This window comes from Diceros bicornis, chromosome 30 (genome assembly GCF_020826845.1).
Source record: "Diceros bicornis minor isolate mBicDic1 chromosome 30, mDicBic1.mat.cur, whole genome shotgun sequence".
NCBI lineage: Eukaryota > Metazoa > Chordata > Mammalia > Perissodactyla > Rhinocerotidae > Diceros > Diceros bicornis.
Genome location: NC_080769.1, coordinates 1890984 through 1913704, shown reverse-complemented (window position 1 = coordinate 1913704; position 22721 = coordinate 1890984). Strand labels below are relative to the sequence as shown.

The following is a 22721-nucleotide window of genomic DNA, read 5'->3' as shown; positions in this document are numbered from 1 at the left end:
AGGAAAGTGGTTTGGTAATGGAAAGAATGGGAAGGCTGTACTTTCCCTCCAAAGAGAAAGAGAAGTGCCAACAGCAAAAGCTTGATCCCACAAATAGACAATTAAATCCCAACAAGCAGTGGGTTCTTGTCAGATTACTGATGCTGAAAAGGCCTCTTTTGATAATAACACGATCCCCCAGCTGCCATGTCCATCTTCATGAATCAAACTTCCAACACATATGGATCTAAAAAACTGAGGGAAATCTGGTATTTCCTTAGATGCAACTCTGAATTAGCATGCAACAAAGACCATAAAAATGGAGACTTATAAGTAAATATCTAATTTGAGAATATAGACATAGAAGTGCTTTTGAAATAATATTTTGGAATCTATTGGAATATTACACAAAAAGAATAATCCACTTTAAGTAGGTTTTACTGTGACTGTGAGGGGAAAAACTGAATCATCTCGTGACGTTGATAACTCGCTGCTAACTTGAAAGTAAAAATAAATAATGTGCATAGTAAAAGAAAATGAGAGAACAGCATGAAAAAGGAAGATCTTTCTCTCCTCACCTGAAACTCAACCTCTCACCTCAAAAAGAAACCACAGTCTATATTTTCTATGTCACGCAGCAGAGTTTAATAAAAGAAACGTATTGGTATGTTTTAAAATTTCAAGATCTCAAAGCAAGGAAATATTAGGGATGCTGCCAAGAGACCTCACTGAGGTGGCTGCTCCATTTCATCTGCTGTCAGGAGGTCCTTCTTGGCCCCTCACTTTCTCTGCCTCGCTAGCAAGTCTGTCTGCCATCCGTGCTATCACCAGTCTCTCTCCTGTGCTCTTCACTGCCCTTTCCTCCTTCCTGATACCTTCCTCAGTCGCCAGAAATTGTTGGCAGTGGAGCTGTGGAATGCCCAGATCAGCTCCTGGAATCACCTCTGCCAAATCTGAAGACTGGCAGGAGTGGGCATGGGACCTGGAGTGCAGACCACCTGTGAGTGCACCTGGCAGGGATTCACCTGTGTGACTAGGTGCAAGTTTTTCCAACGCTTTGGCAAGATTGAAAGGACTTACCCGTTGTCCTGCACTGCTGCAGGCCTGGAGTCCTTGCAGTCTCTCGGGCCAGCAGACCTGGTGGCGCTGGTCCAAAGCGTCCTCCCAGAGACCCGTCACCGCCAGAATGGGATGGGATTCTAGTACCCGGCCTCTTGAATATGTCACTGGACATCCTCAAAGGGATGGAGATGCTTAAACGAGGCTTTGGTTTAGACTGGTTACCACAGTTACACTGCTTCCTCTGTGAAGACGTGACTATCATCCTTCTTTTCCTCTTACCTTACAAAATAAATCATGAAATTGGGTCAAATGATAAAGGAAGCCTGCCTTTTTAGGACAATTATCCTGGCTGTTTTGTACTTCCACCCTCCCTCTATCCACTGGGGATAAATCCGACCTGTGTCCCGGGATGTCATCAGGCAGATTTGCATCAAGAACAGAAAGCTCAAGGTCAAAACTCAAGGCTACTCCAGATCATTTCTCCTCCCCCATCTTGTTAACACCCCTCCTTGTTTGAGTGTGTTTCTATTCTATTCTTGTCCTTGTCACTCTCAACCACACAAGTCCTGACACTCCCTCTCAGGACAGTCGGTCCCCAAACATTTACTAAATCCCAAATCCTACCATTTCTGTGTTTTCTGACTACTCATTTTCTTAATCCATTGACCACTTGGTGTTCATAAAAGTTAAATCAATAGTGACATTATCAACCACCCCTTGTTAATGACTTACTCCCATATCCCAGATGTTCATATAATCCAAATGGTTATGGTCAAAAGTAAATAATTCAGAAAACATATTCACTCACCACAAATTCCTGATCTCTAATACTTTTATTCAAACACTTATACAGTAGATACCTGTCCTTCAAGATCAGAAGTATTGCCAGATCACCGATCCTCACCGTAAGTTCCTCCTACACCTATCAATCCTGGATTCCATGCACTATGATCTCAATAATTTCCTTGGAATAAAAAAAAATTCCTTACCACTCATTTATGTTGTAAACCTCCAAGCCAAGAAGATCCCGATTATCTGCCATGCCGTAGCTACTGCTGGTCTTATAACAAACTGAGAAAAAGCACGAAACATTATCTTTTGGTACCATTGTAATTACAAAACCATCTGCATCAACTGGGAAGCACTCATAATGCCTGACAATTTTGTTCTCTTTTTTTTGTGTTGGGTCAATAACAAAAAGAAAAATCAATTAAAAAATGGGCAATGCACCAGAATGGACTTTTTCCAGTGAAGACATACAACGGACCAATAGGTGTATGAAAAGGTGTTCGGCATCACTAATCAGGGAATGCAAATCAAAACCACAATGAGCTATCACTTCACACCTGTTAACATGGCGATTATCAAAAAAACTAAAGATGGTAAATGTTGGTGAGGATGTGGAGAAAAGGAACCCTTGTGGGAATGTAAATTAGTACAGCCATTATGGAAAACAGTATGGAGCTTCCTCCAAAAATGAAAACTAACATATGATGCAGCAATCCCACTTCTAGTATATACCCACAGGAATTGAAATCAAGGTCTCAACGAGATACCTGCACTCTAATGTTCATTGCAGCTAATTCACAATAGCCAAGACACGGAAGTAACCTAAATGTCACTAATGGATGAATGGATAAAGAAATGGAATATTAGTCAACCTTGAAAAAAGAAGGAATTTCTGCCATTTTTGACAACATGGATGGACCTAGAAGACATTATGCTAAGTGAAATAAGGCAGACAGAGAATGGCGAATACTCACTTATATGTGGAATCTAAAATAGTCAAACTCATACAAGCAGAGGTTAGAATGGTGGTTACCAGGGGCTGGGGGGATGGAGAAATAAGGAGCTGACGGTCAAAGGATACAAAATTTCAGTTATCAAGATAAATAAGTTCTGGAGATATAGGACAAGCATAGTGCCTACAGCTGACAAGACTGTATTGCATACGTCACATTTGCTAATAGAGTAGATATTAAGAGTTCTTACCACAGAATAATAGTACAAAAGGAGTTGAGAGAAAACTTTGGGAGGTGATGGATATGTTTGTGGCCTTGATGGTGGTGACAGTCTCAAGGGTGTATACTTATGTCCAAATCCATCAAGCTGTATATGGGAAAGTATGACATAATCGTTAATTCTTCTGCTCCTTGAAATACACTGTGTCCTCATCACAAGAGAAGAAAATTTGTAACTATGTATGGGGACGGATGTTAACGGGACTTATTGTGGTGATCATTTCAACATATATACAAACAATGAATCATTATGTTGTACCCCTGAAACTAATATAATGTTGTATGTCATCATTACCTCAATAAAAACAATATAACAGAGAAAACCATTTGAATATTGTAAATGAGTTCAGTGAATCCCTGAGACTGCCCCATTCCCATATGAGAGTTACTGGAAGCAGAGAGGATGAAGTAAGATGGAAGAAAGTTGTACAAAACAGTAGTCAAATTAAAATCATTTAAGTTGCCATGAGCACCTTGTGGCAAAGTTCTGTGAACACTGATCTTTCACATTTTCCTGGAAAAGCATACTTTCAGATCCAACCCATAATAGTTTCATCATTTGCTCTAATAAGAAAATTTCAACTTAATAAATAAAACCAAAGCATCCCCTATGTATGAATAAAGTTAGTGAACTTTACAGAGAAAAGAGCATATTTGCACAATCTCAATAAAGGAAACAGAAGAACTGAATGATGATCGATTCTCATTCAAGCTTATCTTTGAAAGCCAGTAAAACCAGGTTATCTTTTCAAGGATGTGTGTAGAGCTGTCAGCCTTGGAATACAGAAATAGTGACCTCCTCTGGAGCAAAGGGCAGGCTTGCTTACTGCCCAGTATAATAGAAATAACACCCCTCCCTGGGGCAAAGGTCAGCAGATTTCCTGCCCATTATCAAAGATTTGAGTTCCTTAAGCTCTGAGTTCTTGCAAACCACTGCATGTCACCTGGCTCACTGTGTATCACCCTGTAGGACGTGGGATTTAGTGAACCGGTGCAAATGCTGATACTCTGGCCACTGCTATTGCTGTGACATTAAGTCCTTTGTCTCTGACCCATGGGTCTCATGTCTTTTGCCAACATCTATAAGGCCATGGTAGGCTGAGTTATTAGCTTGCAGGTAAGGTAAAATATCAGGCCTTTTACAGTTCCTGACAAGCGCTTTAAGTAACTAGTAGTCCTAGGAAGAGAGCTACCCAGAACAATATGCATGGATGGTCTTCATAGAAGACTTCTTGCAACCAAAACTTTAATAAGTCTCTCTGACTTCTTTTATTTCTACCCCAATTAGAAAGAGAGGCACCAAGCTATTATAGACCTAGGGCTTGTGCAAGCCACCTGGAGACCTAGTGACCAGAAACTTCCCATGGGGAGCAAAGACAGATGGGCATATTTCCAAAATGGACCCATATGCCTCCCTATCATCCAAAAGACAGTACATTATCTTAATTTATGATGATTTCACTCATTAAAATCTTGTGATGGGCCAAAGATACACTTCTAAGAGGAGTGAGGCACATGGCAGTTGTAAGTAGATTAACAGATTTGGTGAATATGAAACTCTAAACTAAACTTAGTTTTCTAATCAATTATAAGGTACAACAAATTTAATTAGGTCAATTAAATGATATTTAATGGTATGCCTAATTATTACTCTGCAATAATGATCAAGAAGCTCATCTAAATAACTATAATTGCTCTTACTTTAAAATATGGTAGTCAAGACTGTTTGAGATAAGCTGGAGAGAAAGAAGGGGAGAAATAGATAGCTGCTCTAAAGCCACATTCAAGACAGCTGGATCTACATGTAACCCAGGAGATCGAGGCAGATGGCTGTGTGCCTAGATCCTCCTGCACTGTGGTTCTCAGGGATGTCACGGGTCTGAAGCAGCTTCCTGAATCGTGTTTACACGTCCATGTGTACAATATCCCTGACCATGAGGATGAAACACCATTCAATCATCCCTTACACCCCTCTAATTTACAATTAGATTTCAAAATCATTGTATCATTACATTATAATTTATTCCTCAAACCTGTAGGATGCCGAGCTAAAAGAAAATCAAATTTCAATGGCTGCTTTTCTTTGAAGGACCAAGACGTTCTTTCACAGTTGGAATCCGGATTAGAGGATAAATCCAAGTCAATGGAAACAACTTAAGAAATGGACAGAGTAATATTTCATTCCCATATACACAGTTTTCACTGTGGCAAAAACAGAGTTACATTTTAAAAAATGAGAATTTTTTGAAATTTTATAGATATTAAAGACATTGTTTTGCTTATATTCCCTTTGGTTTACCAAATGAAACTCACTCTTTAATGGGCATTTCTAGCATTGAGTGCTAATAACAGCGGCTTTTTAAAATTCTTATTTTTCCCAGGTCAAAGACCAAGGGCAGAGGTCATCAAGAGGTCAAGTCTAATCTACCTACGGATGTGGCAGGCTTAACTATGGATGTTCAAGCCAGACATTGCCAGCAGAACCAAATCTCTTCACCCATAGGTGAGTTTTTACTAGTAATCACAGAGACTTAAGAATATCAAAGAAAATTCTGTTTTTTTTTGTTTGTTTTTGTTAGAAGGACCAGTCCTGAGCTAACATCCAATGTCAATCCCCCCCTTTTTTGCTGAGGAAGACCGGCTCTGGGTTAACATCCGTGCCCATCCTCCTCTACTTTATATGGTGAACACTGCCACGGCATGGCTTAACAAGCGGTGCATCGGTGTGCGCCTGGGATCCGAACCGGCAAACCCCAGGCCACTGCAGCAGAGTGTGCCCTCTTAACCGCTTGCGCCACTGGGCAGGTCCTCAAAGGAAATTCTTTATTAAGAACCAAAGTTATAGATTCCTATCTTGTGTTCATTACTTTGAATTTTTGACCCAAATCATATATATTGATTGGACCATGTTCAATTCTATCATCTTTGGAAGATTCAGCCTACAGCTGAAGAGAAACAGATACGACACCAATATCTTATCCTCTCTGAAGTCCAACTGAGAGCCCCTGGAGTCAGAAGTTTTCAAGACAAGAAAAAGTCATCCTTCTGAACATAGAGAGTAGAGGCTATTTAAACATTCAACTTTAAACTGTTAACATGACTCGTTAGAATGTGATGGAGCAACCATAATACCTTCTAAGTGTCATGATTTTTCTCCAGAGTACTGAGATGGATGACCTTGAAGGCCAGTTTCCCCATAAATGTATTTATTCAGTGATAAAATTAATTTCCCTATAAAATAATTCCCATAAAAATGTTCAAAATATATCATAGTCTCTGACTAAAAGGAAACAAAGCAAACTGAGCAGTTGAATAACAGTGTAATAAATTCCATACAATGATCTTACTGCAGCGTTATGTACAATAGTGAAACTGGATGTAATCCCAACTCTATCAAAGAAGAAGTAAACAGATTATGGTATTCCTGTTCTTTGGAATACCTCTAAAACATCTAAAATGGTAAGTTAGAATGATGTGCACTGATAACGGGAGATGTCTATGATATATGGTTTGGGAAACAGCAAATTGCAAAACGATGTAGTTATGTAATTTATGTTAAAAAACTTTATGTGTATTTATAAATACATAGGAAATGTCCAGAAGAATAAACTCCACCCTGTTAACAACAGTTCCCTCTGAGTAGGGGAGTGAGTTTTCAGGGAAGAGGATGAAAGTGGAGGGTTTCACTTTATATAGATCTGTGTAATTAGACATTTTTAACAGTATGTATTTCTTTCATAATTAGAAAAATGAGTGATGTGGCCATTTTGTGCAGGGCAACAGTACTATGTTCACCAGTCTCTGTACTGTATGTTACTGCACAGCACGGACTGTAGGAGAAAGCCCAGGGGAGCAATGAAGACAAAGAAGATATGACACCCGCAAAAAGTCAGTGGAGTATTTCTACATAACAAACCTTCCAGGCGAGTGACGGTCAGTATCCACTGCTCCAGCTCTCGCAATAAACCTAGAAACTTCCCAGGATAAGCCGGAGGACCACGCCCAACTAGTCCACTCCCTGCCCGGGGCCTGTTTGTGCAAGGTGACTGCCATCAAGCAGATAATGGACTCAGGATGGGGTGAGAGGCGGAGTTCCAAGTGGAGATTCAAAACGTACCAAGAAATTTTGTGAAGTGAAGAAAGCTACTCGACCTCTCTGAGCCTCAGTGTCCCCCCCATGTAGAATGGGGATCACAGGTCTACTTCACAGAGCTGTTGGGGAAGATACATAAAAGTGCCTGTGACTGCCAGTGTCCACATTATTAACAAAGTCGTATCCGACTTCAGAATAATCGATGAAAAGAATAAGGTTAATGAGACCAAAGATGAGATGCCCAGCTTTGTAAGCAGCAGGAGAATGAGAGGAGCTCTGACTAAGCAGGGTTCTTCACAGCTCCACTGGAGAGGACGAACACGGGCTACACCAGGATAAGCGGCTGTTGTACAGTGACTTGTGTAGTGAGGGTGGGTCCCTAAAGACTCTGTGAAATACAGTTACACACAGTGGCTCCTAGGAAACAACTACAAAGCAATCAACACAGCAGATTGGACTAGGAAATGGGCGAGCAGAGGAGGGTCAGAGCCACAAAATCTGAGGGAAGACACTGAACCACAACGAGCGCCCAGCTCTGTCAACAGCTGCTGTGGTTGCACCAGGAGATTAAACGTCTGAGAAATCATTGTGGGGACTGCTGGGAGCACAGTGGTCACTGCAGCCACACCCCAACAGCAGTGCATTGGAGGACACACACCCCGAAACTTTCCTCTCCATTAATTCTTGTTTTAAGATGATGAATATCCTCATGTTACAATGTCTCCTTCCAACCCTTGTGGACGAGTGTTGTCAGAACCCCCTGAAGAAGGCACAGGCCAGAGTAGGATGGAACACTAGGCGCTGGGGGAGCAGCGCTGCACCTGACCACATGGACTATCACCTGAGCCTATTGAACACGAGAGAAGAATCCGAGGATGTGGTCTAATGAGAATTCCCTGTCTTGCCACATTCAGAGACACCACAGAGTTTCTCGTCCATTCTTTACAAAAATGTTAGAGAATTCATGTGTCATTTATTCATAAAGAGGCAAATTCTTGACAAAGTGACTGGGTCCAGTTTCCATGACCAGGTTTTTCAGTTGTTTTGATAATATCCCACATTCAGGAATCGGAAATGTAACCTACTGGGATGTGTAATATAAACAAGGGCTTTTTTTCCTGTAGATCAACGCCCAGATTTTTAGGGAGGACATAAGTCGTGAAAGCTGCTAACAACTCCTCCACAGGTTTCAATAGAACTTTTAAGTTAATTTACCAATCTCAGGAAAAGAGACTTTGGCCATTCAAATTTTTTGTTTCTGCATTCAAGTGTACAGTACAGCCAAGAGAATGAACAGAAAAAATTGACAAGAAGATCTTGCTTGCATTTCATCTTTTGCAAATAAGCAAGCTATTTTATGCTCTGTTCTTTTCACTATTCTAATCAATTTTTAAAGAATATGGTACATCTGACTATCCCTGGGCGTGTTTATCCGGGAACTTTGCCAGAATCCAAAGCAGAGATGTTAAAGCTGATGGATTTCAAATGCTGCCCAAGTGCTGTCTACCTTACACATCCCTCTCCCAAAGGTGGACCACCGGTCTCTTCCTGAGGGATCAGATTCGTCACCTGTGTCTCTGAGAGACTGGCCACTCAGGCCTGAGCTGAGATTAGGTGATCAATCTAAAGGGCAAAATGCTTAAGCTATTCTCATCTTAAGGATGCTGTTTCAGAGGCCTCTGCACTGGAATGGGTTGGTGATAATGGTCTACTAGATACTTTCCTGGGAATTGGCTTGTTCTCCTCTGCTCTTAGCGGATCCTGGGGAAACCAGTGATTAACCTCAAGGATGCCTCAACTTCCACATCTGCAAAAAAGGCAAGCAACAGCCACTGTTACCACCCTGCAAAGCTCTTAAGTTGTGCTTGTAAGAGGGACCACAAGGGCGAATTTCTCCCAAAAGCTAATGAAATGTTGGCACTTTGGCTGGAGAGGCAGAGAGCAGCAGGCAAAGTGGAAAGTTTCTGGGATGTCAAACCAGTTCCCATAAGAATTTTAGAGAAGCATCTGGCCCTGGACTAGGTAGGAGGCTGTGGAAAGACCCACAGGCATGCAGGTGGGAGGAGGAATCAAGCCACAGAGGGAGGCGGTGTGGAAGAGGGGTGAGTCTGGCTTCAACTTTGGACAAAAGCAGTTGCACGCTGCAGGCCCGAGGCTGCCCATGCAGCCGCCACACCCTCCTAACTCCCTGGTCCTTCTCGTCCCATCACATCCCTATGGGGCTCAGTCCACGTGGAGCAGGTGCTGGACAAGTGTCTGCAGCCAATGACGGCTTTGACCTCAGCCAAGAGCACACCACCCTTTTCCTCCCCCTAGGGCTATGCACCGCCCTGTGCTCAGAGCATCCTGGGAGTTGTAGTCCTGCAGTTCTGCAGGCTGCCTACTGGGAGCAGTTAAGAGACAAAAGCTCCCAGCATGAACAGCTAGGGGCCCCAATTCCTGCCTCGTCCCTCCGCCCCTGGGCCCCAATCCTCTGCTTCTCCACCCCACTCTCTACCCCACCTCTTCTCTATACCACACCCACCCTCCATGCCCTGTGCACCCCCCAGAGTTTGTGCAGAGTGGTTGGGCTGCATCCCTTGAGCCCGGTACTCAGGTAGGGGTGGGGCTCACCAGACTAGCTGTTGCTGAGGATGCTTGCAGCCCTATTGGAAGCCCCCTGGCCAGTATTTGAAAAGTAAATTCAATATCTAAAATGGAAATACCGGGTGCCTGGGATCCTGGAATTTGCCTTTTCAAGGCCACCTGTCCTACCATCCCCTGCATCCCTCCAGGCTGCCATGATCCTCCCTCTGGACCCCATGGTCAGGGTCGCTGCAGAGATCCTCCCTTTGGACCCCACCCACCTGAAGGGCCCATACCTTGGTCAGGCATCTTAGAAGGACTGCGCTGAGACATGTCATAAAAAGGAGAAAACATCACAGTGGGCAGCCCCAATTCCCCCATTGTACAGACAGGAAACTCAGATGCACTGGTAAGTGACCCCTAAGCCACTTCAGGTGACCACACGCATGCCCCTTGTCTGACGCTGCACACAGGCTTGTTCACTGGACTTCCTTATCCCAGTGTGGACCTCTTGGCCTCGTTAACACAAGCAACAGCACCAAAACTTCTCGTTGCTCATTTCCACAATGTTAGGCAAGTTTGTGTAGGAAAGTAATATACAATTTATGCTCTACTATAGGGCTGGCTCCTTGGCAACCAGTTTTAATATCCCTTTTTAAATATACCCTCAGAATCACAAAATAATTAAGCAAAATAATTTGTTGCTGTTGGGGGTTATGGTGATAATTCTCTGAAGTAATTTTTCCATTTAGCTACTCTGACTCCAAATACTACAGCACCACATGCTTCTCAGACTGGTGGATGCACAGCTCCACTTCTTTGCAGGGAGGACGACAACAGCAGAATATCCGTGGCCTGACTTTCTGGAGCATCAGTATTACTACAAGATTTAGAAGAAGCAAAGTTATGTCATTTCCAAGGTAAGGAGTTAAAAACTTAAAACTAAAATGAGGTGGGAAAGTCATATGCCATTAATAATTGTCAGTAATCTGTGCCTGAAATGTCAGACTGTCTCTGAGAAAGAACTCTGAGACTCTATTTCCCATTGTTTTCAATAGGAAAAATTAGAAAGCATAGCAAATCTATCGAAAAACCCTACCAATTTCCTAAGGCATGATATGGCACCTAGACATAAGTTAAAAAACATCATGTACTCCTCGTTTTGTTCCTCATTCAACCCAGTCCCAAGGGTCTTGAGTGCATGATGTGAACACTGCACTGTGCTAGGTGTCGAGGCCTTGGTGAGCATCGTCGTGGGAGTGGACCTTGCTGGAGAAAGATGACATCATAAAATCTCAAAACCATGCCAGTTACCAAATTGAGGCAAGAATGGAAAGACCCAGGGGACCACACAGGGTGAGGGCATTAATAGATACTTGGGAGTATTAAAATCCATCTGATGATGTCATGAGTGAATGTGTTCCACTTTAAAACAAAACCCTGCTGTTATTCTGAGATATTGAGTTAGGATCTTTGTGCAAATATGCAGCATTTAAAATGTTTATTGATGTATAACGTGTGTACAGAAATATATGCAGAAGTCATCCATGTAAACCTCAAAGAATTATTACAAAGTGAACACACTTGTGTGACCAAGAACTAGCAGCAGCTTCACTCAGACCCGGACAATCCCTTTCCTCCTCCTTCCTCCTCAAAGGTAACCAATATCTTACCAACGAACACTGTATATCAATTTTGTCTTCTTATACAAGTGTTTTATTACAGAACAATTTCTGTTTTATTACAAAACAATATCTGAGGGCATTCTGCTCTGTGGATGCCAGAAAAATTTAAACAATATACAAAAAAACAAAATAGCATAGTAGGCCCATCACCCAGCTTCAACAACTACTAATCATTGGCCATTTTTATTTCATCCACACTCCATCCCATTCCCACCTCACTTTATTATACTTTTAGTCCTTTCTGTGTGTGTGGAGGTAAGATGTACTCACACTGAAAGGCACAAATCTCAATTCTATAGTTTTGGCAAATAAACATGCCTATATAACCTTCACCCCTTTAAGAATAGAATGTTTCCAATACCCCCAGAAAACTCCTTCCTGTTCATTCTCAGGCAATTTTTTCCTTCCCCTGAGGCAACCACTGTTCTGGTTTTTTCACCATAGGTTCATCTTGGCTGAAATCATCCCACGTGTGTTGTTTTCTGTCCAGCTTGCCTCCCTCGGCATGAGGTTGATGAGACTCGCCCAGCATGTGTGTGTCAGCGGTTGCTCCTCGGCACGGCTTAGGGCGTTCTGCTCTGTGGATGCCCTGCAGTGCGCTCATCTTCCTCCTGGGGACTTGCAGATCATCTCTTGCGAACATTCTTGTACAAAAGCTTTTTGTATGCTGTTTGATTCCTTTATTAGCATTTACGTGACACACTTTTTGCACTTTTTAGTGGTTGTTCCAGATTACAATATGCATCTTTAACATATCACAGCCTACCTAGACTTAATAGTGCACCAATTTAATCAATGTAAAATATGGAAGCCTTGCTACAGAACAGTTCCACTTACTGTCTGAACTTTGTGTTATTGTTTTCATAAATTTTACATCTACCCATGTTATAAATCCCACAATACAGTGTTATAATTTTTGCTTTGAATAGTCATAAGTCTTTTAAATAAATTAAGAGAAAAAAGTTAAGTATTTGGAGGTAGATGCTTTGAGGTTCTGTAAATGTACTGTTTCTTCTTCAAGTTTCACCCACAGTTTTTGCATTCACCAGTCAGTCTTGCCCACAGTAATTATTACTGCGGTGTTCTAGTGGCAATTTTCTATTTCATGCTGTCCAGCTGCGGTTATTATTTGGAATTCTGTGAGGAAGATTCCCCTCCTGCCTCTCCCTTCCCTCTTCCTTTCTTTCTCTCTTTCTTTCATTCTTTTTTTTCCCCTTTTTTTCTTTCTTTCTTCCTTTCTTATTTAATCTTTTTTATATCAGTATAGACTCATGGATATTTATTTTATTCTCTGGGTAATAATCCAGTGCTACCATTATTTATTTTGTTGCTCTCAGTTTTCCAACTTGAGCCATTGGGAAGTATTTCAGATTGATTGCTTTTGACACATCTCATCATTTTCTGTATTTTTTTTTAAAGCACTTTCAGACTTCCCAGAACTACAAGATGCTCCAGGCTCATCTTGTATTTTCCATCTCCAGCCCTAGAAGTACCCATTTCTCCAAGAAAACCTGCTTATTTTTATTGGGGAATGATATTTAGAAACCAAGATCTGGGAGCCAGGTGTGCTCATTGATACTATGGTGTCACTGCTTCTAGGCCCTCTCAGCAGAGCTTGGAAATGTATGTATGAATATAAACTCAGGTATACACATCTATCAATTGATCTATCAGTCTATCTATCAATCCATCTATCTGGATAGATATATTAAAAGAGACATGGATTCATACTGATAATTCCAACTCCAATCCAGCACCACAGAGTTTATTCTAGCATTCTCCTTTTGCTTATTTGTAACTTCTTTCACCAACAGTGAGAAACTTAACTCCAGTTAGCTACAATATATTTACTAATGTGTCAACTACTTTCAGAATTGCTAATCCATACCCTTATGAAAAACAAATTTACCACCTAGAGTACAGTGTTTGTGTCGAGTACATTAGTTTTACAGTATCCCGTCAAAACATTGTCTTCCAAAGTTACTCAGGTCAGGACCTTTCATCTCCACACTTTCAGTGTGGTTATGTCACATGCTTATAATACAGTGAGATTCATTTGTCACTTCCTTCCATCTGAATTCCCTAACATCCTGATTGATTTTTAAAATTTGCAGAGTAAAATTCACTCTTTGTGGTGTACAGTTCTATGGGTTTTGACAACTTTATGAATCATATATCCACCCCCACAGTACCATACAGAGCTGTTTTATTCACCCCCAAATTTCTCTCATGCTGTCACTTTGTAGTCAACCCCTTCCCCCACTCCATCCCTTGGCAACCACTGATCATTTTCCATCCCTGTATTTCTGCCTTTGCTAGAATGTCATATAAATGGAATCATATACTATATAGCCTTTTGAATCTGGCTTCCTTCCCTTAGAGAAATGCATCCAAGATTCATCCATGTTGTTGTGTAAATCAAGAGTTTATCCTTTTTATTGCCAAGTAGTATTCTAATGTACCAATGCACCAGAGCTTCTTTCTCCATTCACCTGATGAAGGACATTTAGTTTGTTTCCAGCTTTTGGCAATTATGAATAAAATGGCTATGAAGATTCACACAAGGATTTTTCCTTAAACATGAGTTTTCAATTTGTTTCAGTAAATACTTAGGAGTGGGATATCTGAGTCATATAATAAGTATATGTTTAACTTTATAAGAACCTGCTAAACTGTTTTCTGAATGCAACTATCATGTTGCATTCCCAGTTCTAGTTGCTCCTAGTCCTCACCATCACTTTGTAGTTGCAATTTTATTGGTATTTGCAATTTTATTTTTTATTTTAGCCATCTAATTGGTGTGTGGTATCTTATTGTGGCTTCTGCTTCCTTTGTGAAAGTGAGTTCTGCTAAATATAGAATCCTGTGTTGACTTTTGTGTTTTCTTTCTGTACTTGAAAGATGTGATTTTGTTGTTGATTTGTCTATTTTTTTTTGATAATATATCATCCATCATTCACATTATTTCTCCTTGTATGTAATGTTTTCCCTTGTGTGTATGTATTTTCCTGAATGATTTCAAGATTTTCTTTTTATCTTTGGATTTTAACAGCTTGACTATCATGTGCTGAAGTATGGTTTTATTTTGTATTTTATTTTGTGGGTTTGTTGACTTTCTTAGATCTAAAATTTTAGATTTTCCACCAAATTTTGGAAGTTTTATGTTATTACTTATTGATTTGCCTTTCTGTCTCATTTAATTTTTCTGTCATTCCTCTCTCTGCTGGGGACTCAATCATCTCACAGGTTGTAAGGCTCTCTTCATTTTCCTTCAAAAATTTTACATTCTTTTCTTCAGACTGGATAATTTCTATTGCTCTGTCTTCATGTTTCTTCTACTGTTTCTAATCTACTGGTAAACTCATAAGTACTTTTTTTTATTTCATCTTCCTATTTGGTTCGTTTTTATAATTCCCATTTCTCTGCTGAGTTTCCACATCTGTTCATTCATTATGAGAATATGTTTCTTTACCACCATTATCATCTTTATAAAAGCTAATTTCTTATCCTTGTCTGCTAATTGCAACAACTTGGGGATAGTTTCTACTGCCTGCTTTTGGTCATATATGGATTACATTTTCCTATTTCTTCAAATCTCATGCTTTTTTAAATTGTGTACTGAAAACCATGTATGATAGTTATAGAGACTTTGAATTCTATTGTATTCCTCTGAAGAGTGGTGTTATTTTTCTAGCAGGGAGTTAACTTGGCTGGACTGAAACTCCAATCCTATCTCCTTTACAGTGGGCATAGTTGAAATTCTCAATCAGATCTTTCATCTTCCAACTGCTGTTTTTACAATAGTCCCTCTGGGGCCTACCCTGCATGTGTGTTGTTCAAAGATCTGCCAATTTGGTGTGTGTGTGGGGGAGACTTTCATACACATTTTGAGATTTTCCTCTTAGTGGCTCCCTCCCTTCCAGAATTTCTCCCCTAACTTTCCAGCTACTCTGCCAGCCCCAAAATACATCCTCTAACATTACAAGAAAGACTGTAGTTTCTCCCCTATCTGGGCCACGTACAGATTTTGGAATGCTTTGAGGCAAAAGACTCAAGCTTGCAAATATCTCCTGGTGCAATTCCCATCATTCAAGGGAAGACTCCCTCTCAGTTCTGCTTGCTTTGGAAGAGATTTATACATACACACATATACACATTTATTGTATGTGTATTACATATAGATACATGATTCTATGTAAATATATATATAAAAATATATATATACTATATATATACAATATATATACTATATATATACAATAAATATGTAAAATATTTTATGCAGATTTTATCATTGTTATCTGTGAGAGTGTTAGTTCAACAAGCTACTCCACCATTACTGGAAGCCAGACCTCGGTTTTGTTTCTTTTTTGGATTTTATATAAATGGAATTATACAATACATAGCCTTTTGAATATAATCTCTTTTATGCAACATTATGGTTGTGATATTCATCCATGCTATTGCATGTAGCTAGTGTTCGTTCATTTGTTGAAAATAATTAATTATTTAATGGTCATAAAATATGCATAACATAAAATTGACCATTTTAACCATTTTTATGTGTACAGTTCAGTGATATTCAGTACATTCACATTATTGTGTAACCATAACTTCCAACCACCCACAGAACTATTTTCACCTTGCACTGACACTCTGTGCCCATTAAGCAACAACTCCCTGTTATCCCTCCCTCTTGCCCCTGGGAACCACCCTTGTCCTCTCTATTCCTATGAATTTGACTTCTCTAAGTACCTTATATGAGTGGAATCATACAGTATTTTTCCTATTGTGGCTGGATTTATTTCACATAGAATAAAGTCTTGAAGGTTCATCCATGTCATAACATACGTCAGAATTCCTTCTTTTTTTTTTTTTTTTTGGTGAGGACTATCGGCCCTGAGTTAACATCTGCCAATCCTCCTCTTTTTGCTGAGGAAGACTGGCCATGGGCTGACATCCATGTCCATCTTCCTCCACTTTATATGGGACGCCGCCACAGCATGGCTTGCCAAGCGGTGCGTCAGTGCACGTCCATTATCCGAACCGGTGAACCCCTGGCCACCGCAGCAGAACGCACGCACTTAACCGCATGCACAACTGGGCCGGACCCAGAATTCCTTCCTTTTTAAGGGTGATTGGTATTCCATTATGTTATAAACCACATTTTTTTTTTTTTTTTTTGTCAATTCATCTGTTTATGGACACCTGGCTTACTTCAAGCTTCTGGTTATTTTGAGTAATGCTGTTAAGAACACGGGTGTACATATATGTCTTTATACCTCTGCATTCACTTCTTTTGCATGTATACCCGTAAATGGTGTTCGAGATTCATTTTTTCACATGTGGGAGGGTTCCCCACACCTCCAACAAGGAATTCTTGGAATGCCAGCTGGTCGTCAGATAATTCAACTCAATTTGATGCTGTCAACCCAGAGATACATCCGATTCCACAGGTTGAGGGCTCAGTCTCATAAGACTGCACACTCACCCAACCTCACCTCAACTTCAGATGCCAGTTAGAAGCCCCAGCTGTTACCTGTACTTCTAACTGACTGGCTGTAAACCAGAGGTTCCCACAACCTCCTCCTTGGGTTTGATTAATTTGCTAGAGTGGCTCACAAAACTCAGAGAAACATTTACTAGATCACCAGTTTATGATACAAGGATATAAATCAAGAACAGCCTGATGGAAGTGGCGCATAGGGAAAGGTATGTGAGAAGGGGCACAGAGCTTTCATGCCATCTCCAGGTGCACCACTCTCCAGTCACTCCTTGTCATTGTCAATCTGGAAGCTCTCTGAACCTCCTTCTATTGGGAATTTTATGGAGGCTCCCGCACGTAGGCATGATCAATTATTAACTCAGTTTCCAGCCCCTCTCTCCTCTCTGGAGGATAAGGGGTAGGGCTAAAAATTCCAAGCTTCTAATGAGGGCGTGGTCTTTCTGGTGACCAGCCCCCATCCAGGAGCTCACCCAGAGTTGCCTCAATAGAACAAAAGATTCTCCTAGTGTTCTTATTACTTAGGAAATTACAAGGGTTTTAGGAGTTCTGTGTCAGGGATGGGGTCAAAGACAAATATTAGAACAAGAGATGTTCCTAGTGTTCTTATCGTTGAGGAAAGTATAAGGGTTTTAGTAGCTCTGTGCCAGGAATTGGAGGCAGACACCAATAAATATATTTTCTATTATTTCAGAACCCATAAGTGGAAATTCTAGATCATATGGTAATTCTATTTTTAATTTTTGAAGGAACTGCCATACTGTTTTCCACAGTTTTATATTCTCACCATCAAAGTATAAGGGTTCCAATTTCTCAACATCCTTGCCAACACATGTTATTTTCTTATTTTGTGATAGTAACTATCCTAATGGGTGTGAAGAGGTATCTCATTGTGGTTTTATTTTGCATTTTCCTGATACTTAGTGATGTTGAGCATCTTTTCATGTGTTTATTGGCCATTTTATATCTTCTTTGGAGAAATGTGTATTCAAGTACTTTGTGCAATTTTAAATTGGGTTTTTTTTTATTGTTGAGTTGTAGGAGTTCTTTATATATTCTAGTTATTAATCCCTTATCAGATATGTGATTTACAAATATTTTCAGCCATTCTGTGTGTTGCCTTTTTACTCTGTTGATTTTATCTTGTGATACAGAAAACCTTTGCATTTTAATGAAGTCCAATTTGTTATTTTTTGTTGTTGTTGCTTATGTCTTTGGTGTCATATTAAAGAAATCATTGTTGGCAATGGCATTTGGACCCAAAGACATGCAGCTTTTTCCCTGTGTTTTCTTCTAAATATTTTATAGCTTCAACTCTAACATTTATATCTTTGATCTATTTTGAGTTAATTTTTAGATATCATGTGAGATAAAGGTCCAACCTCATTCTTTTGCACGTGGGTATCCAGTTTTCCCAGCACCATTTGTTGAAAAACTTATCCTTTCTCCAATGAATAGTCTTTGCACTCTTGTCAAAAATCATTTGACCGTATATGCAAAGGTTTATATCAGGGCTCTCTATACTACTTCGTTAGTATATTGTGTTTATTTATGCCAGTACTACACTGTTTTGATTCCTTTGTAGTAAGTTTTGAAATCAGAAAGTGCAAGTTCTCCAACTTTGTTCTTCTTTTTCCAGATTGTTTTGGCTATTCAGGGTCCCTTGAGAGTCCATACGAATTTTAGGATAGATTTTTCTATTTTTGTAAAAAACATCATTGGAATTATTTCCTCCTTGTGTAAGTTGATTCTTAAGTATTTTACTCTTTCTGATGCTATTGTAAATAAAAATATAATGTTTGTAAATTTCTTTTTCAGATTACTTATTATTAATGTATAGAAGAACAACTAATTTTTTCATGTTGATTTTGTGTTCCACTATTCTGCAGAATTTATTAGTTCTAACAATTATTTTTGTGGAATTTTTAGGGGTTTCAAAGTATAAGATATTATTTGTAAACAAATATAGTATACCTTCTTCCTTTCCAATTTGGATGCTATTTCTTTCTTTGTCTTGCCTAATTGCTTTGGCTAGAACGTCTAGCCAAAGCTATTGTTCTGTTATGTATTTCACTTTTTTAAGAAGAGTGATAGTTGAGGCCACTTAGATAATCAAAAGTTGAGAAAATAAGGAACTGATATACTCTGTAAGCTTCAAATGTTTTCAAGCATAAGATACAATAAGAACTAAAACTAACAAAATGGCAGAGGAAATAGAGATAAGAGGATGAAATTGCAAAACTGAATCTATGATAATATCACATTGGCTAGCGTTGCGGTGCCAAGAAGGTGATGAAGTCAAAGAATTCGTAAAGATGATAATAAACAGACTGCAAAGAAAAAGACTAAAATTTTTATAGAGAGAATTTTTACAGCGATATTACAGATAGAGAACAAGGAAGAGAAGTTCGATTAAGAAACAATCTGCTTCTTAAATTACTTCCACTGTAGAGAACGAAAAATCAATTTGCTGAAATATTTATTCCCCTCTATGACCCTATCTTTATCTGCAAAATCTCAGCCCTGGATCAATGTCACAATCCTCCTTTTCCATACTTGGGGAACAGAGCAATTAAGCTCATCTGAAACCTCAACTGCCCAGCCTGTGAAATAAGACTGGCCATCCATTCTCACAGAGGAGCCAACTGGGGGTAGGATTTTTGGTTCTGAATTCAGCTAAACATCTTCAAAGAATTGTATCTGGCCTTCCTTATCCAGGGCTATCAGTGAAGGGCTGGCTGGCTTTTAGAGAAGAGCAATTCACAGTCAGCTGGGACATTTTCTGTTGAGCTCTCTAGAGAAGGCTGTGGGGCTTGTCAGTAAGAGTTGATTTCTATATAGGTTATTTTTTTTATTTATTCAGAGATTAATAAAGAAATTTACATGGTAAGTATTACTTGTTATAAAGAAAAAATGTTGTCTATTCTCTGGTCAGTTAAGCAAAATCCTCCTCTCAGGGCCCACCCATGGACAAAGCCCAGATTTAATCTCCAACAGTATGCCAGGCACTCTGTGGTCCGTGGGAAGCCCTCAAGTTGGCAGCCTCTTCCCTTGTGTCCTGTGCTGGTGTTTAATCTTCCATCTCTTCAGGGTGAAACTAGACAGAGGCCTATCAGATCCTCAAGGGACTTGACATTGGAGAAATGTACTTTTCATTATCTTTAGATTTCTACACTTTTCAAAAATACTCTCAGCATTTCCAGCAATTGTGCAGCAGTTTACCCAACACTAAGGTTCTCACTATTGAAAATTACAATAAATAAATTTTGAAAAGCAAAAAAGTGATCTTTGCAATTTTGTACAGAATCTATGTAATGGGTGCATCCTTATAAATGGAAGAAAGATAACAAATTTAACTATTTTGGTTAGTTACCACAGTAAGTAATATACTTTGTATATTACCAATTTTGAGATTATTTATATTTAAAAATACTGCTTCAAACCCCTAAATCATTGTAAGCGGTAGAGTCTGCCATCTGCTTTGGCTGAGCAATTATATACAATAAATCAGCCAAAATTCTTCCACTCCTGTATAATCTTATATGTGGGTGGTAATGGTTCTTATAGATTGTTTGAACACGTGCATATCATAAAACACAAGTGGCCATTAAAAATTAAAATATTCACCAAATACAACATTATCTGATTCCCAGAAAAAGAAAATATTACTGTAACATTAAGGCTAAAACTGTCAAAAAGGAAGCCAAGATACGCTCAAGTCAAGCTTTTGCTGAAAAGTTAATTGGCTCATTGAAACTTTGTCATGTTTATTGTGTAAGCAAGATACTTTCAGAACCTAGAATATAGAAAGTCATTATTGGTAAGTCAACATTGTGATCATTTATTTTGTAAATGTTAATGTGAGAGATGTAATTCATTTTCTACTATATTAGGATTTTCAAGTTCCGCTAAATCTAAGGCTACGTTACTGGCAAGTTGGGATACCTCTAGACATCTGAAAAATATGAGTCCTACACAGAAGCTTACACATTCTCTATTTATCAGGTTCTAAATTCTAAAACATTCTAATGTTTTGGAACAAACCAATGGCATTCCAAATTGACAGTAAGGCTGTATGTGCCATACATGATCCTATAGGAAGAGAAATCCAGATTTTATTTGCTTTTTTTAAAATTTTATTTATTTATTCATTTTTGCCCCAAAGCCCAAATAGATAGTTGTATGTCATAGCTGCACATCCTTCCAGTTGCTGCATGTGGAACGCAGCCTCAGCATGGCCGGACAAGTGGTGTGTCAGTGCGTGCCTGGGATCAGAACCTGGGCCACCAGCAGCAGAACGTGCACACTTAACCGCTAAGACACGGGGCCGGCCCAAGAAATCCAGATTTTAAATAGAGGAGCTTGTGCACAAAAATAAAGTACGTACTCAAGTCTGAAAGGGGATTTCAAGAAGGAAGGGACTCTCAGAACATGTGGTAAGTGGTAAATAACTTACCAAGGGCTCTCTAAAGGAGAACATATTGTGAACAAAACAGCTTCACAGGCAGAGAGCTAAAATGGCATCTCTGGAACCCTTAAAATGAAACAGAAGCTGAACTATTTTTTCCTAAAACTTAAAATGCGTCTTATCCTTCAAACAAATACCACCTCCCTGCCTTGCGGCTTACCTGGGCATGGTGACCAGTTGGAATCATTTCTTTAATTCCCTGGCTCTTAAACTTGATGGGCACCAGAAGCACCAGGAGGTCTTGTTGAAACCCAGATTGCCAGGCCCCACCCCAGAGTTTCCAGATCTGCAGGTCTGCAGCAGCACCTGAAAATTTGCATCTCTACCCAGTTCCCAGGTGATGCTGATGCTGCTGGTCCAGGGACCCCACTTTGAGAACCACAGCCTAACTTACACCCTATATATGGTTACCAAATCCATTATTTCATCCTTTGGCTGCTACTTTTCATTTATCACATCAACACCTTAGCTCTGAATCTCCTCACCTAGCAATGGGAATACTTGGAGAGTTTCACAGCTGGTTCTCCTTTCCGGCTCAGTTCTCCCTCTTCCTCTCAATACTACAGTCTCTTGCCAGGTAACTGTTCCTTAAACATCAGTTCATCATAGTTCTTCCTTGCTCAAAAACTCATGGCTAGGGGCTAGCCCCGTGGCGTAGCAGTTAAGTGCTCACGCTCTGCTGCTGGCAGCCCAGGTTCGGATCCCAGGTGCACACCAATGCACCACTTGTCAGGCCATGTTGTGGCGGCCTCCCATATAAAATGGAGGAAGATAGGCACAGATGTTAACCCAGGGCCAGTCTTCCTCAGCAAAAAGAGGAGGATTGGCCATAGATGTTAGCTCAGGGCTGACCTTCCTCACCAAAAAAAAGAGAAAATTCATGGCTCTTATGGTGAGCACAAGACATTTTAAATTCTCTACTTGGCTCATAAGGTCTTTAATAGCCTTACTTGAATAGTAAAATGTGGACACCCTGTTCCCTACCTATCTACTATAAAAGAGTATGTGAGGATTACATAAGATACAGTCAGTTCTCATTATGCACAGTGTGACATTCTGTAAATTCACTGTGAACACTGAATGGGTGAATATGACCCACTGCTGCTACGGGAAATGCAGGGTTAGGTTCCTGCAAGCCTTAGTCACATTTTCTTCCACTGATCAATACATAACCTTGTTTTCTGTGTTTCTCTTTAAAGTCACCTTATTTAATATATATTGTTGATATATTAACATTGAACTCACACAAACAGCACTGTAACTTGTGACTGAAAGAAGCTTGTCTAACACACATACTTTCTCTGTAAAGGCACGTCACAGCCTCTTGCCCTGAGGAACACCAGGC

At 39.9% G+C, this 22721-nt stretch overlaps 1 protein-coding gene, 1 long non-coding RNA gene and 1 pseudogene across 2 annotated transcripts in view; 2 read left to right on the top strand and 1 right to left on the bottom strand.

Moving 5' to 3' along the window:
- Positions 1-22721, top strand: part of LOC131394247 (ral guanine nucleotide dissociation stimulator-like) — a 216051-nt gene that overhangs the window by 8362 nt on the left and 184968 nt on the right. The window lies entirely within an intron of this gene.
- LOC131394245 (peroxynitrite isomerase THAP4-like) overlaps positions 1-22721 on the bottom strand; it is a 344748-nt pseudogene that overhangs the window by 191225 nt on the left and 130802 nt on the right.
- Positions 10560-12372, top strand: LOC131394255 (uncharacterized). Its single transcript, XR_009216094.1, has 2 exons — positions 10560-10640; positions 11850-12372. It is a non-coding gene; the product is annotated as an uncharacterized LOC131394255 (long non-coding RNA).